Here is a 16099-nt window from a genome sequence, read left to right on the forward strand (position 1 = left end):
TCCCCTTGCGGTCACTAAGTAGCTGAAATAGCTCCAAACATTATGTCCTTATACGAGAATGTTCAAAGCAGGAAGGAACACAGCAAAACAAATGTCTGCATTTTGTTAAAGCTAAAATATGCTCCATAACAGGAGATGACTCACGATAGATCTGAGCTTGCTGGGAGATTCAAGGACAGATAATAGCTTTTCCAGAAGTCCCCAGCAGACTTTTTAGATTTATTGGTAAAATTTGCATCACATGTATCACACTATTTCAATCACTGGAAAACAGGAACTGAATTTCTGTAACTGACTTATTCCTATTATGACTCATCTCCCATGCTTAAGCATATATGTGTGTGTTTTATATGTTATATATATATATATATATTATATATGATAAAAAAGAATTAAATGATTGTGGATTTAGTCAAAACACATTGTGAGACAGTCTGCAAATCTGAACTTAGTAGTGAATGTGCAGATTCTTAGCAGCAAAATCTAATGCATTATGTTCTTTTGTTCCTTCTGTTCTTTTCATGTCTTTTTAAAACCTGTCTCTCACTCTCTCTATTTTTTTCTTCATATTATATATATTCACTTGTTCAACAGCCTTAAAGGCATAGTAAGAACATTGTAAACTTGGACTTAAACCAAAAAAAAAAAAAAAAAAAACTCGGTGTAAGAACCTGTTTTTCTTTTGAGTCTGGCTCACTTCCACGTGACCTTATATAAGAGATAATATTCACATTGTGTAATTTCAAATTGACATCCCTTGAAATGAAAGATATTGAGTAGTGGTAGCAAATTCTCATGATCATGAATCAAATACAGACAGATGAAGTTATTCTTAGCATTCCTGGAGCCTCTATTCTCATTTTATTCCCATTGAATATTAGGTCAGTGGTTAAGAAGGCATAACTTTATGATCATTTTACAAATGAGAAAGTGTGATTTAGGTTTACTACAGGTATCAAACTACAAAAGAAGTAATGTTATATCATATTTTAAGGCATATGGCTGTAATTTTTTTTTTGCTTTTCTGAAGAGCTTTTGTTCTCAGAAGATTTAGATTTTAAATGCCCAGACAATAAAAGTGCAGAAAATAGCCAGAATCAACACATAGGTTTAGAAGAAATGCTTTCCTTAAATTGGGAATCTAGGGAAGGGTAAATGTCGAGCATGTACATTACATTCTAATGGTTTATTTATGAAAAGTTCTCAGCTCATACCTCTGAGACAAGTAGAGATATTCTACTTTCTATACCATAACCTCATTTATTCAATGTGTAAATGTCGATTCCTATAACATTTCTGGCCTTTTCAACTGTTGAATTAGTTTTGATGACATTGTAATGAGATACTTTCCTCCTTGGGTTAGGAAAAATCTTACCATTCACACTGATTTTTGCATTAACTTGCAAGGCAAATTTGTGAGTGCCAAAACACTAAATTTAGCTTAACACTTACATTTAAATTCATTGAGCCAGATTTTCTTTTGGTTGATTTAATTGCAGATTCTTAAACAGATGTCTTTTTCAGAGTAATAATTTTGACATTTAATTCATAGACCATTAGTGTTAGAAGGACCCCCAGAGATCTGCTAGTTCAATGCTTCGTTTTTCAGAAGCGAGTAAAACGACTGAAGTCAAAAGAGGTTAAACAAGTTACCCACTGTCACACAGCTAGTTAGAGGCAGAATCAGGAACTATAAAACTGCATGTTTGCTTTCAACGTCCACATTTTTTATACTACACAGTGATGTTTCATCTATAGTAAGCTTTACCCACAGTACTGAATAAATTGATGTCATATAACCCTGTAAGGTCTTGACTTTATACCCCTTATTGAATACTTAAAATAAATCCCTCCACTTTGGGCCTCAGGAGTCCCAGAGGGAAAGATCATGTAGTTGTGGATGTAAATATTGGAGAAAAGATAGAATGAGGTTCAATCTGGCACAATGCAAAGTCATTCCTGCAAATAAAAACAAATGGCTTAAACTTTTTGGACTTAGTTTCCTTATCAGGAAAATGGGAGCAAAATTCTATCTACAGGATATTTGGAAATGAATCTATATATAATAATTGGAATTTGAAAATTGCCTAAGAGATTTATTTTTAGTGACTTTTAGAGATTTATTTATTAAAATAAAAACATCGTTTTATTTTAGTGTTTGTGACAAATGAAAATAAAGAAGCATGTACACTTGATTTTAACCAACAGAGGAATAAGAATAGCTAGAGTTAATTTTACTGCCATAAGAAGTGATAATAGGAAGTGTAGACAAATAGACTTTTCTTTCCTGTGCCTGGTTAGTTTTAATTTAAACTATCTTTGATGTCATATTTCCTCTACTCTGTGGTTGTATTTTTCTCTCTTCTTAAAAATTAAAATGTGTATGGGATATTTGTTACAGGAAGAAGTTGAGTTACAAATTAGGTATTGGGGATACATTAAAGAGAAATAAATAATTGCAGAACCAACAAATTACAAGCGGATTTTTAGAGCTGATTACAGCTAGATGTTGTAAAAAAAATACAAAAGAAGTATCCAGTGTGTACTTGCCCACCAGAAACTTTATCTCAACACATGTATTTACATTTATAATGCATATATACTTATATTGTTATATAGCAGCCATTTTCGGAGTCAAAACTCTTAGTTAGTGGTGACTTATATAATTATATCTGCTCAGAAAAAGATGAAAACCAACACTAATATCAAGTCAAAAGGGAATAAGTATTTGTGTGTTGGATTCAACCTTGGAGGTTTAATTAGTGAGGAAGAAATTATACTAGGTGCTAAAAAATGTATAGAACTTGAAGAGGCAGAGAGGAGGAGGGAGTGCATTTCGGGGGAGGCAACAGCATGAGTAACATCACGGAGAAAAGAATTTATAGTGTACATTGGCGGCAGTGAGGAAAGTAGTGGGAGAGAAGTAGGATGAGCATAAATTATTAATGGAGATGCACGATTTCCAGTGACTTTACCTGAGGAGATGCGAATACAGTCTAATGTAACCCACATTATTAGGGCAGGAAGAAAGACAAGGATTAATATAGTCTAACTAGTAAAATAGTATGTTGGCCAGGACTCTTCCTGGTCCACAATTAATTTTAGTGCTGTAGCCTAAACAATAATGAGAATCAGGATTGCATAAAATAGTTGTGAATTAAAAAAAAAAAAAAACTTGAGAACTGTGGTTTGCAAAATTTACAATAGAATTCAATGGGTTTTCTTCATGTGTAAATGGAGAAAATATACCATTCAAATTGTCACCCAGAATTAGGTTCTAGTTCAGGCAGAAGGGATAGATGGTTTCTGAAGCTGAGGGTCCCACTGAGTACCTACAACCTAGCTTTCAAGGCTTTTCAAGGAGGTGTGGAACGCAGTAAAGGTTCATTTTTGTTAGAGAAAATATTGGGATGCAACCAAGTGGTGTCACGTTTGGTATTAACTGAAACTGTTGCCAACAGAAATGCTGCATAGTGGTGCTAATTCTGAATACTTGTGGAGCTGACTATTCCTGCAGCTGCAGAAATCTCTATGGGTTTTCAATGTCCTGGTCTCATCTTACTACCAAACATGAAGAGACTTAATTTACTATATAATGTACCACTTTCATATTTTGTATATAAACATAAATTCAAGTGCTATGATTTTAGTCTGGTAAATATTAATGATCTAGAATTGTCCACATTTTGAGAGATAAATACTGAGACTTCATACTTCTTGCTTTCTTATTTCCAGTTTAATTATTTCTATAGTTGCTCCAGTAAGTTCTTTTTGAACATATGTAAGTCATAGCTAAGCCAGACATCATTTCTTTATCATGTTGGCCCTTCAGTATTTGGATAGCTCATATCCCAGATTCACTATATTCACTAGATGTTCTGACCCATATCTGTCAGGACAAACACGTTTGATGAGCTCTAGTCATTCTGACATTAACCAATTTTAATTTATCTGTCTGTGTTAAGTATAATATTACCATTTCCCAACACATGTAGAACATTTCAAATATGTCAATCAAAGTATTAAATTCTTTATGACTTATGAAAATTAATCTTCACCAAACTCTGGGATATATACTGATATTATACATCATTATTCTTGTTTACAGATAAGGCAAGAGACTGTAGAAAAAGAAAGAACTGTGATTTTAAGGACAAACAGTCTCACAGCATGGTTTCTGCTCTAAGAAGTCTGATTTTAGAAAATATAGGTCTAACAAATGTAGTATAATAACTGGAAAGTAAGGGAAGAAATAGATATTTCATCATTTCATAGCTATATTAGAATAATAAAAGAACTTTTGTATGTGAGTTAGCCAGAGGAGTACTAGGCAGAAACTATATTAATTTTTTAGTTATACTTCTATGAATTCCTGAAATGGTTTTCACTGTATTAATTAAGGAAAAATATGCACTGAAAATTTGTGTAATCCAATTATGAGCGTCTGGAGAGGGAAGATTCTCAGAGATATTGGAAGAAGCCATTTCTCACTTTGCCTAGAGGGGAATGCACTGGGCAAAAGGAATTTGTTGAAAACAACTACATTATACATGCTATTCCTATAGGGCTAGTTCAGCATTGAATAGTTGCTTTAAATTCAACCTTTGGTGAATCAATAATATTGATTGATCTGAAGCTTGGTGTAACACATTTTACCAAATAAAGTGACGCTATGTTAAGATACCAGGAATGAAGATTTACTCTCCTGGAACTCCTAATACAGAGTATGAACTGGTAACAGCTTATGGGGAGAAGATATTTGAATGTATACAAAGGCATAGCCTGGGACTAAAAGAAACACAGTAAAAACTTTCAAGCCTTTTTTATCAGAGAAGACTTGCCTCTGCCTATTAATATCTACATAAAATCCAGGCATGGTGGAGCATTCTTCTGATTCCACTGCTGAAGAGGTTCAGACAGACAGATCTGGGGCTTCTTGGCCAGCCTGTCTACCCTAATTAGTCAGTCTTAGATTCCATTGAGAGAGTGTCTCTAAAAACAAGTTAAATGGCTCCTGAGGAGGAAAACCTGAAGTCGATCTCTGTAGCAAACATAACACACAGAGATACATTGGCACACAGGCACATGTATACATATACATAAAATAAAATGCAAATGATACACTTACATTTATTGGAGACTTGCTGTGTGCTAGGAATCAGATTATTTGCTTCCATTATATAAATCATTTATTGTTCATAGTGTCCATATAAGTTTGAACTTCGTCATCTTCAACCAAGCTTTATACACTGATGAACATTTACAAATTTGATAGAAATAGTTACATACAAGTAATAGGATATGGATGATCTTTACTGTATTCAGTCTATTTTATGCATCCCACCCAGCAGTTTTAAATTTTTTTCATAATGATTGTGTTAGCATTAGAACCAGGAAAATTTCCAAGTGTATAAAAATTAATTTAAATTTCCTATTTATACAAGATTGGTCCACATTTGTATCCAGGTCTTTCTGACTTCAAAGCCTGTGTTCTTTCTATTGAATTGTAATCCTAAAATAATGGGAAATTTTAAAGCATTGAGTAGAGTATTCACAGGTTAACAAATACTTGCATGTGCTATTAAACATCACTATCAAAATATTACCATAGCAACATTTTACCAGTCTTTTGAAAGCCCTTTAGTCACTTGGAAAAGCCTTTTCTTCTCTTTGACGATCTTAAGGATAAATCACTAAGTAGAAATATAGGTAAAGGAAGAAATGTGTGAGAAAAATTCAGAAAAGTAGGACAACAATAAGCCAAAATAAGGAGTCCTAGTTAATATTACGGATGGGTATACCACAGGAGAAGATGGATACACTGAAGCAAAAATGATGCACTTTGAATTTACATGTTACAGAATTTACAAATTTGTTGCTATGCATGTTGATATTTTAAGGTACATATTACTAATATGGTATGAGAAAGTCACCACCTGTATGTGTACAACCTTTAAATCCTGTCAACACACCACATGAACAATGCATTGTACCAATTAAGGCTTTATCACTATTCCTAAATTTTCCATATCAATCCCTTCAGTAAAGTGGCAATATTAGCATAATCAGAAGTGACAGCCAAAGTGTCCTGATTGCCTTCTTTTACTGGGTCACATATCCTGAATAACGCCTATGCAATTCTTTCTGTCCTGACCTTCACTTGACAGAAGCTAACAGATCTTGTTATCATTTTCTGCCTGCTTTAAACTGTTCTTCCAAATCACCATGGAAATGAAAGAGTAGTCAAAACAAAATGCAAACTCAAATGGTTACCAATTCAGTAAAGGCATCTGAAACAAAATAGTGTGAACTCTAGTTTATTTTAAATTGTAGTTTAAGAAAATAGCTACAATTTGGGTACAATTATACTTCAAAGAATTTAATTCTAAAAGAGATCAAGGGTTAAACAAAAATGCACAAAGTATTTTCTAAATTTCTACTGAGCAGTTCAGTGCTCCAGATGAAATCCACTCTCTACAATACACATGCCCCAAATATATTCTGAACTCAGAATTATCTTAATGTGGGATCACATAGAAATCTTGAAGACATTGGCTTTGTTCACTGGCCACCGTCTTGTCCTACAACCATTTAGTCTATTCTAATATATTTTTAGACCCTTTTAAAAGCAAATTGGTTTCCATTTATAAAATAATCTGCCTTTCATTGTCTACACTCTGGGTTGAGAAGTATACTGTCCCCACCATAAGCATTCTTAGGTATACTGAGGCAAACAAACAATATTAAAGTGAATGAAGAGGCTGTTTAAATGGATTATATGAAATCCAGATATATATCTCCTTGAATATTGAAAAATAAATTTTATTTTTTTAAAAATTTGCAGTTATCAATAACTTATGTACCAAGAAATTAAAAGAATATATCTAAAAATATCAATACTAAGTGGTAGAATTATAAATGTTTAATAATTTCTTTTTATATATAAGCAAATCATTCCAAAATATTTGTTTTAAAGCACCTCATTACACATGCTGCTTTCTTTGGGAAGGTAGACAAAATCATTCTATACTTCATAACACAGTAATTCCCCTAAGGTTTGGAGACAAGGTTTCTTTTCTTGTTAAAATACCACAAACTCAGTCATTATCACCTAAGATTTGAAATTTTCAACGCATGTAATTCTTTTGAAGTTACTATCCCAAATATGCATGGGATAAGATGCTTTGATATATTTTGAGTGAAATCTCAAGAAAATGTTATAATGTTCCTTTTTTTTTTACTATAATCATAGTATATATATCCTTTTCTAAGATCACTACCCCTGTCAAAATTTGAGCTTAGGGATCTTCTCATCTTTCTCTTGTCTGTGTTCCTGCAGGCATAAACTCTAGAAAGACATATCCAGTTGCTTCTGTGTTCTCTTACCTGATATTTTCTCTCTGTACCCTGTTGCAAGCAGCTCTTGTAATCCGACTGATATCTCATCTCCTATGCAATGTTAGAATACGTCTTGTTCATGAATTCACAAGAAGACTAGGTTGCATGCTAGTGATAAAACTGTTTTTCTCCCTGAAAATTGAATGGCTTTCTTAAAAACTTGAATGTACTTAAAAATACATTTTAATTGTAACATATTAGAAACTGTAGTTTTCCAGAAACATTCTCTAGTTCATGTTCACATTTGAGGGCCCTGTGCAAAGAAGAAAATCTACTTTTGAAAATGAAATATATTTGTTTATTTTACATCCTCACTGCAATTTCCCTTCCATTTTCTTCTTTCATTTCTCCCTTCCTTCCATGCACCCCCCACACTCCATCCACTCCTCCTCTGTTTCTGTTCAGGAAGGGCCTGTCCTCCTCTGTGTATCAACAAAGCATGGCATATCAAGTTGCAATTGAACTAAACACCTGCCCTTGTATTAGGGCTGGACAAGGCAAACCAATAAAAGGAATACAGTCCCCAAAGCCAGCAAAACAGTCAAAGTCAGCTCTTGCTCCCATCGTTAGGAGTCCTACAATCAGACCAAGCTACACAACTGTCACATATATGAAGAGGGTCTAGGTTAGTCCCTTGCAGGCTACCCAGTGTCAGCTCAAACTTCAAGTTCCTATGAGCCCAGGTTAGTTGTTTCTGTGGTTTTCTTGTGATGTCTTTTATCCCCCTCAGGGGGGGGGGTAAGTCTGGCACAGAGATTGTGGAAGTGGCTAAGCACAAACTGGCCGAGCCTCAGAACCATGCCGTGAAAATCTATGCTTGAAGTGATTCTATTTGCACATTGATAAAACCTCAGAACATAAGTGCTTGAATGGAAAAGATTCTTTTTGCTAACAATACCAGAAAAGAATAAACAAATACCCTTCCCAAGAGTTTTGGTATATGGAAATAATCAAATTAGGAATTTTTGTAAATTATTTTAAGAAAATATATTTGTTCATAAACACAATATTTGTAGCTATACTTATATTTCAAAGTATTTATGAAATATGTTTTTAAATAAAATAGGATCACATATCCTTCCCTCCTCCCTTTTCTTATACCAGTGTTCCCCATGTATCCTGTTCTTGAATACCTCCCATGTCTCCCTCATATTCTTAAGTTGATAGTCTCTTTTTCTTTGATTATATATATGTGTGTGTGTTTGTGTACACACAAACAATTTTTAGTCCATTTTTTATTTGTGTTTATATAGTTTCAGGGATGACAACTCTGCACTGGAAAACTGGTCAGGGGACTCATTTCTGGAAGAGGTTCATTTTCCTTCTGCCAGTAGTCATTAGTTATCTGTAGTTCTTTGTCTAGGGCTAGAAAACCATGGCATTTCCCCTTTCAATGTTAACATGTCCATAGATATTACCAATGTTCTGTTCTATTTATTCAACCATTTATAGGCAATACTGTTCTACCATAGACTTCCCGGTATATTGACTCTTAGATTCTTTCCAACCCCCTCTTTTTATGATGTTCCCTCAGCCATAAATGCAGGAGATATAGATGTATGAATGTAGATGTATCAACTGCAGCTGGGTTCACCATGATCCTTTGATCTCTACCTTGTGTTGAGTTGTTGGATTTTGTTGTTGTTGTTTGTGACAATGTGATAGTTTGAATGCAATTGTCCCCATAAACTCAAAAGGAGTGGCACTATTAGGAGGTGTGACTTTGTTGGAATAAATAAGGCCTTCTTGGAAGAAGTGGGTCACTATGGGGGTGGGCTTTGAGGTTTCATATATGCTCAAGATATACCCAGTGTCTCAGTTTACTTCCTGTTGCCTTTGGATCAAGATGTAAAATTCTCAGCTCCTTCTCCAGCTCCGTGTCTACCTGTATGCCTCCATGTCCTACCAAAATAATGGACTAAACCTCTGAATCGTAAGCCAAGCCAATTAAATGTTTTTCTTTATAAGAATCACCATGGTCATTGTGTCTATTTACAGAAATAGATTCCATAACTAGGGTAGATGGCCTTTATTTTCTGTAAAGAGAGGCTTCCCTGATGAGGGGTGGTAGCTACATTTGCTAGTGGTATAAGGATAAAATTTAGAACATAATAAGGAGTTATGATGGTTTATAAAAGTGATATTAATAGAAAAATCTAAGGTCTATTCCCTAAACTCTCCTGCAAAGCTGGCTGGATTTCCAGTATCTGACAAAGTTCCCCTTCTGCTGAGTGAGAATCAGAGAAAGAGCTACCCTGAGTCTTCAGATTTGAATTTTCATCCCAATTTTACCACTAGCATAAGTAATTATGCTGTTACCATTGTGGGTATGATAGACAAATCCCTGTTTTCATGAACTTTTCATCAAGCAAAAATGAAAGAAAATAAAGAGGCAAGCAATTTTATGAGCAAGCTAATTGTACTTGGTGAATTCTTACAGGAACATAAAAAAACATTATTATAGTGATGGACTTGTAGAATGACAAACATGGTATAGAGAGAATAAAGAGCCCATAGTGATGCAATAAATATGGATTAGTACACTGTATAACAACAGTCTAAGAAAATAGGAAGAAATACAGGCAAGGGGAATATACAAAAAAATATTTTTGTAAATTAGCTAGAATTAGCTTTCAATCCAATTTCATAGGAAGGCCATAGAAAATTTTCAATATTATTAACTTTATGAGGTCTAGAACAACCTAGGAGTCAAGTGTGCATACATTCCTTTGAGGAATTATTTATATTATATTGGGGTCCCTGTCATGCCTCCAAAGGATTATCTTGATTGGGTTAGTTGAAGTGAGAAGACCAACACAAAAAAGTAGGTGAAACCATTTCCTGGGACTGGGTCATGAATACATAGGATAAAACTAGGTGAGCACTGGCAGCCATGGTTTTCTGCTTCCTGACTGTGCATACAATGTGACCAGCTTCTGGCTTCTTCTACAAGGACTTCCTTACCATGATGAATGTACCTCAAACTGTGAGCCAAAATAAGTGCTTTTCTCTCTTATTCAGTGATCTTATTTTTTTAAATCGGTGTATCTTATTAGAGCAACAAGAAAAATAACTAAGATGACGTTGCTTGATGTGCTTCAGGATTCAGGAATATTACTTGGGCTGTGGTGTGAAAGTGTAAATAAAGAGTAACAGAGTAGGGATACTATTATGTGTACTGAGTTTTAGCATTCTGGATGAGAAGTGACTGTCACTTGGGTCAGGATGATAGAGCTTAGAACACAGAGGAGTGGTCAGTGTTTAGATATATGTTGGGGTTTTAGGATTTTTTTTGATGGATTTTCTTTGTGATAATGATGGAAAGCAATGAAGGACAGCATCTGAATATCTGGTTTGAGCAGCTAAATAAATACTAAGAAAATTTATTGATACAGGGTTTTTAGCACATACTAATTTTGTGGTAGTCAAGCATTTTAGTTTTGATATATTCTTGAGACACTAACAAGTACAAGGAATCACAGAAAAATTATATGTTTATTTCTAGAGTTCAAGAGAGTGATCATGGATAAAGTTTGCAACAAATCATATAGAACTTTGTGTTTGAACTTGTGGAATTTCTAGAAAGACTCTAAAAATCCTGCAGTACACTGTCCTTAGGCTTTTAGGAGATTGATAAAATCTCATTTAAGAAAAACTCAAATGTGAACAGCTTGATTTGGCATAATTAGAGCACAAATTTATAAAATGTCCTTCTAAAAAGTTGAGTATAAATGTTTAATAAATGAAGTCTCTTTTTTCCATTGATATAAATAATAAATAAGATAAGGTAAAAATAAATATACTCACCATTTGATGTTTGTCAATGACTTTATCTGTCCCTTTTGGCCCTTGGATGTTTCTATACAATACTTCCTTTAGATATATGCTAGAGTGGATCCTACCACACACCCCAAAGCCTCAAAGTACTCAGCATTTTGGAACAAGTTTATTAATCTTTTAATGCCATTCTCAAGTAATGAGACCAAGTAAGAAGAAATAAACTTTTTGGCTGAACACATCAAGATTGACAAATCTCAGTCAATTTAAATGTACTTTTTATATTTATCAAAATGTTTCTCTGGTACCCAGTATTAGCCATATCTAACATTATTAACATTTGGGCCATGTACTGAATCTAGGCTATAACTGAAGAGGACCTTCACTCTTGACTTCCCCCCTTAATATTTTCTCAGTTTTTCTATTTACATGCAGAGGTTACTAAATAACAAACCTGATTATATTCTAAATTTCTACCATTAGAGTCATCTTCCATATAGCTCTATGACTGTATTATTATACTGTATCATCATTATTGTTATTATTAATTATTATTATTATTATTATATGGGATTGCAAAACATAGAACATGTATCATGCTAACATGCGGATCAGAGGTTCCCTTCGTGTTGGATACAGGGTGAGTGCTAGACTCCGCCAACCATTTGCCTTAGCTATTTGATGTTTAACTATATGTGTGAACATTTATCTGGTGTGCTTCTCACTTTTGACACTCAGCATCGCTTTACATCCTTTGTAGGTTTGTATTATAGATCTGGAGGAGGGCATCTCTTTCTTTGTGTATGTGTGTACCTGTGCACCACATTTTATTTACTCATCTGCCAATGAACACTTGAACTGCTTCTACTTTTGAGCTACCGTGAGTGCTGCTGTAAGACTATGTAAACAAGAATCTGTTTATGTCCTTGATTTGAATACTTTGGGCTAGATATTCAGAAGTTAAGTTGCTGCATCATATGGTAACTTTGTATATAACTTTTATAGTTGTATGATCAATATTGTTATCACCATCATTATTATTGCTGTCTGAATGTTTACATCCCACAGTGGAATCCAAATAATAACTTTCAGAAGGTAGTTCTCGCCCTCTTTTCTGTGGGTTCTGGAGATTGAACTCACTGAAGCAAGTGGTTTTACCCACTGAACCGTCTTGCTCGCCATGCATACAACTTTCTGAACATGTATCTACATGTCTGAAGAAAATTTGTGGGATTTAGTTCTCTCCTTCTACCATGTGATTTCTGGGGCACAAATACAAGTCATTAGGTTTGGTGTCAAGTGCCTGTATCCACAGAATTTGTCTTGTCAACCCTGGCTGCTTTCTCTTAACTCATTTTGTACTTTTTGGCTCAGTGAAGGGAATAAGTGTGTGCACCACGAATGTAAGTCAAGGATTAATAACAAAGTTAAGAGAATATAATCTGCCCAATGGTTCTGCATCCACCACCATGATGATGAAGCAAAATTTTCCTTAGAGCCTACCTTCACTCTCTTAGACATATGTGTATGCCTAGAAATTGTGCCTATGGAAACCACTGGAGAAATATGTGGATTTCTTATAGTCTGGATTTTAAAAATATTTGGACCACTTGCTGTAAAATTTTAAATTCAAATTTATAAATTCCAAGTTCAAAAGAAACATTCGGAAGTGTTCTGGAGAGTTAAAAGGGCCAGAGCTATGAGGTTACTTACAGATGCAGCAGCGAGGCCTATGAGTGAAGATGAACTGAGAGAACCTTGAGGGTGTGAATTGGTTGACTGTGACTGGGTGACTCTGACATCACCCTCTCGTTCTTTGCCCCCATTCCCTCACTTCCACATGATAGCACACAGTTATTCCATGAATTTTTGTTTAACAAGTACTGTATGATGTAAAAAGCAGTAAAAATGATTCACTTTCTAGTTGGAATAACTGTATAAAGCTATCAAAAAAGTCACAAGGACTTTCTGTTCCTTACCTCTGCTCATGAGAAAGAAGATAAGTTTAATTAGAGGTAGACAGCAATGGTTAAAGGAAATGAAAAACTAGTTTTCTAGACCAGGCTATTGATTTACCTTTGAAATCTTTAGTGTCCTGTTAGATGAACTTGATTCAAGATAGCAAAGGCAAGCTTGTCATTCTATGTTGAGGTAATCTTTTTTGTTTATTTGTTTGTTTCTCAGTTCAAAATTAAAGATTTCAGATATCGGGAATTTTTATGTGCACTTAAATTTATATTTGTGTGTTGATTGTATTTTCTTTATTTGTACTCACTTTATTTTAAGAATATTGGATTTGACATTATGTCCTAAGCCATAGGGAAATTATTATTTAAGGGCATGTTTATAATTATAATGTTGACATTTTACATAATTTGAACTGAGAATCATCTTAGTTTATTAGTTTTTAAAGTATACAAATAAAAATAGTAATCAAATTCTGTCACTGTATGAATCCTGTACTAGAGAGACATCCCAAGTGAATTAAAGATTTTGTAAAAGTAACAGATTTTAAAGATATCTATTTCATGTAATTACTAACTGCAGATAGTTATTCATTCCAAAGTTGTATAGATGTTTTGTAGTCTAATTCTATACTTTGATAGTCTGAGTCTCCTATCTTATTTAAATCGCACATTCATAACTTGTTATTATGTTGCCTTTAAAATCTACTGGTACTGTAAAACCATATATTTAAAGATCCGGTTATTTTCTATAAGAATAATGTACTTTTTTATTTCTTTGAAGGTAGGATGGCCTTGCTTTACCCTCTGGGCTTTCACTAGTGCTCCTTGTTCTGGGAGATACCTATTGTTACAGGCACAGCTTAACTACAATCTTTGAGAAAGAATTACAGTCTACTTTCACTGTTATTACTTTATCGTTATAAAAATGACCTTAGTTTCCTCACTAGCCCATAGGAAATACCTATCAAAAGAATTCTCCAAACATTCAAGTCAGCATCATGCTTTTGAAGAGAGGAACTCTACTAGGATTCAGTAGACCTCGATTATTCTTTGTATTTCCTTATTAACTCATTTCTTGACCTTGAAACAGTCACTGAAGGCCTCTTGAGGTTACAAATTCCCCCACTTACCAAAATGGGCATATCTAGTAATTAATGTTTATGGCCTCATTTCACCAAAGCTGTGGTGGTCAAATGTATTTAGGTAAACCTCTTTTTCTTTGGATTATGGTCTTCTTGTGTGTTGTGTTTAGAAAAATGGTAATGAGTCGACCATCTGGAGGGTGAGAAAGAATGCAACCAGAACAAACCTGCATGTAGAGAGCACTCCCCTGCTTTGCCATGCTTGCAAAGCTTCAAGAGTGAACAGGCTGTCCACTCTCTCCATACCTATTCAATATAGTGCTTGAAGTTCTAGCAATAGCAATAAGACAACATAAGGGGATCAAGGGGATTTGAATTGGAAAGGAAGAAGTTAAACTTTCGTTATTTGCAGATGATATGATAGTGTACATAAGCGACACCAAAAACCCCACCAAAGAACTTTTACAGCTGATAAACACCTTTAGTAATGTGGCAGAATATAAGATCAACTCCAAAAAATCAGTCGCTCTCTTATACACAAAAGATATGGAAGCAGAGAGAGAAATCAGAGAAGCTTCACCTTTCTCAACAGAAGAAGTTCAAATGGCCAAATGACACTTAAGGTCATGTTCAACCTCCTTAGCAATCAGGGAAATGCAAATCAAGACAACTTTGAGATATCATCTTACACTTGTCAGAATGGCTATAATAAAAAACTCCAATGATAGCTTTTGCTGGAGAGGCTGTGGAGGAAGGGGTACCCTCATCCATTGCTGGTGGGAATGCAATCTTGTGCAACCACTTTGGAAATCAGTATTTCGGTTTCTCAGGAAATTCGGGATCAACTGACCCCTGGACCCAGCCATACCACTCTTAGGAATATACCCAAGAGATGCCCGATTATATGACAAAAGCATTTGTTCAACTATGTTCATAGCAGTATTATTTGTAATAGCCAGATCCTGGAAACAACCTAGATGTCCTTCAATGGAAGAATGGATGAAGAAAGTGTGGAATATCTACACATTAGAGTACTACGCTGCGGTAAAAAACAATGACTTCTCGAATTTTGCATACAAATGGATGGAAATAGAAAACCCTATACTGAGTGAGGTAACCCAGACCCAAAAAGATGAACATGGGATGTGCTCACTCATAATTGGTTTCTAGCCATAAATAAGGGACACGGAGTCTACAATTGGTGAACCTAAAGAAGCTAAATAAGAAGGTGAACCCAAGGAAAAACATATAGTTATCCTCTTGGCTATGGGAAGTAGACAAAATTGCCGGGGAGAAAATTGGGATCTTGGTGGTGGGGTGGGATGGGGGTAAGGGGAGATGGGGAGAGAAAAGGGAGAAGGGGAGGATGGGGGGAACTTGGGGAAAAAGGAGGATTGGGATAAAGGAAGGTTGGATAGGGGAGCAGGGACGCACATATCTTAGTTAAGGGAGCCACCTTAGGGTTGGAAAGAGACTTGAACCTAGAGTGGCTCCCAGGAGCCCAAGGCGATGTCCCCAGTTAGTTCCTTGGGCAGCTGAGGATAGGGAACCGGAAATGACTCTATCCTATAGCAATACTTACAAATATCTTGTATATCACCATAGAACCTTCATCTGGTGATGGATGGAGATAGAAACAGAGACCCATACTGGAGCACTGGACTGAGCTCCCAAGGTCCCAATGAGGAGCAGAAGGAGGGAGAACATGAGCAAAGAAGTCAGGAACATGAGGGGTGCACCCACCCACTGAGACAGTGGAGCTGATCTATTGGGAGCTCACCAAGGCCACATGGACTATGAGTGAAAAAGCATGGGATAAAACTGGACTCTCTGAACATGGCGAACAATGAGGGCTGCTGAGAAGCCAAGGACAAT

This window comes from Microtus pennsylvanicus, chromosome X, assembly GCF_037038515.1.
Source record: "Microtus pennsylvanicus isolate mMicPen1 chromosome X, mMicPen1.hap1, whole genome shotgun sequence".
In the NCBI taxonomy this organism is placed as follows: domain Eukaryota; kingdom Metazoa; phylum Chordata; class Mammalia; order Rodentia; family Cricetidae; genus Microtus; species Microtus pennsylvanicus.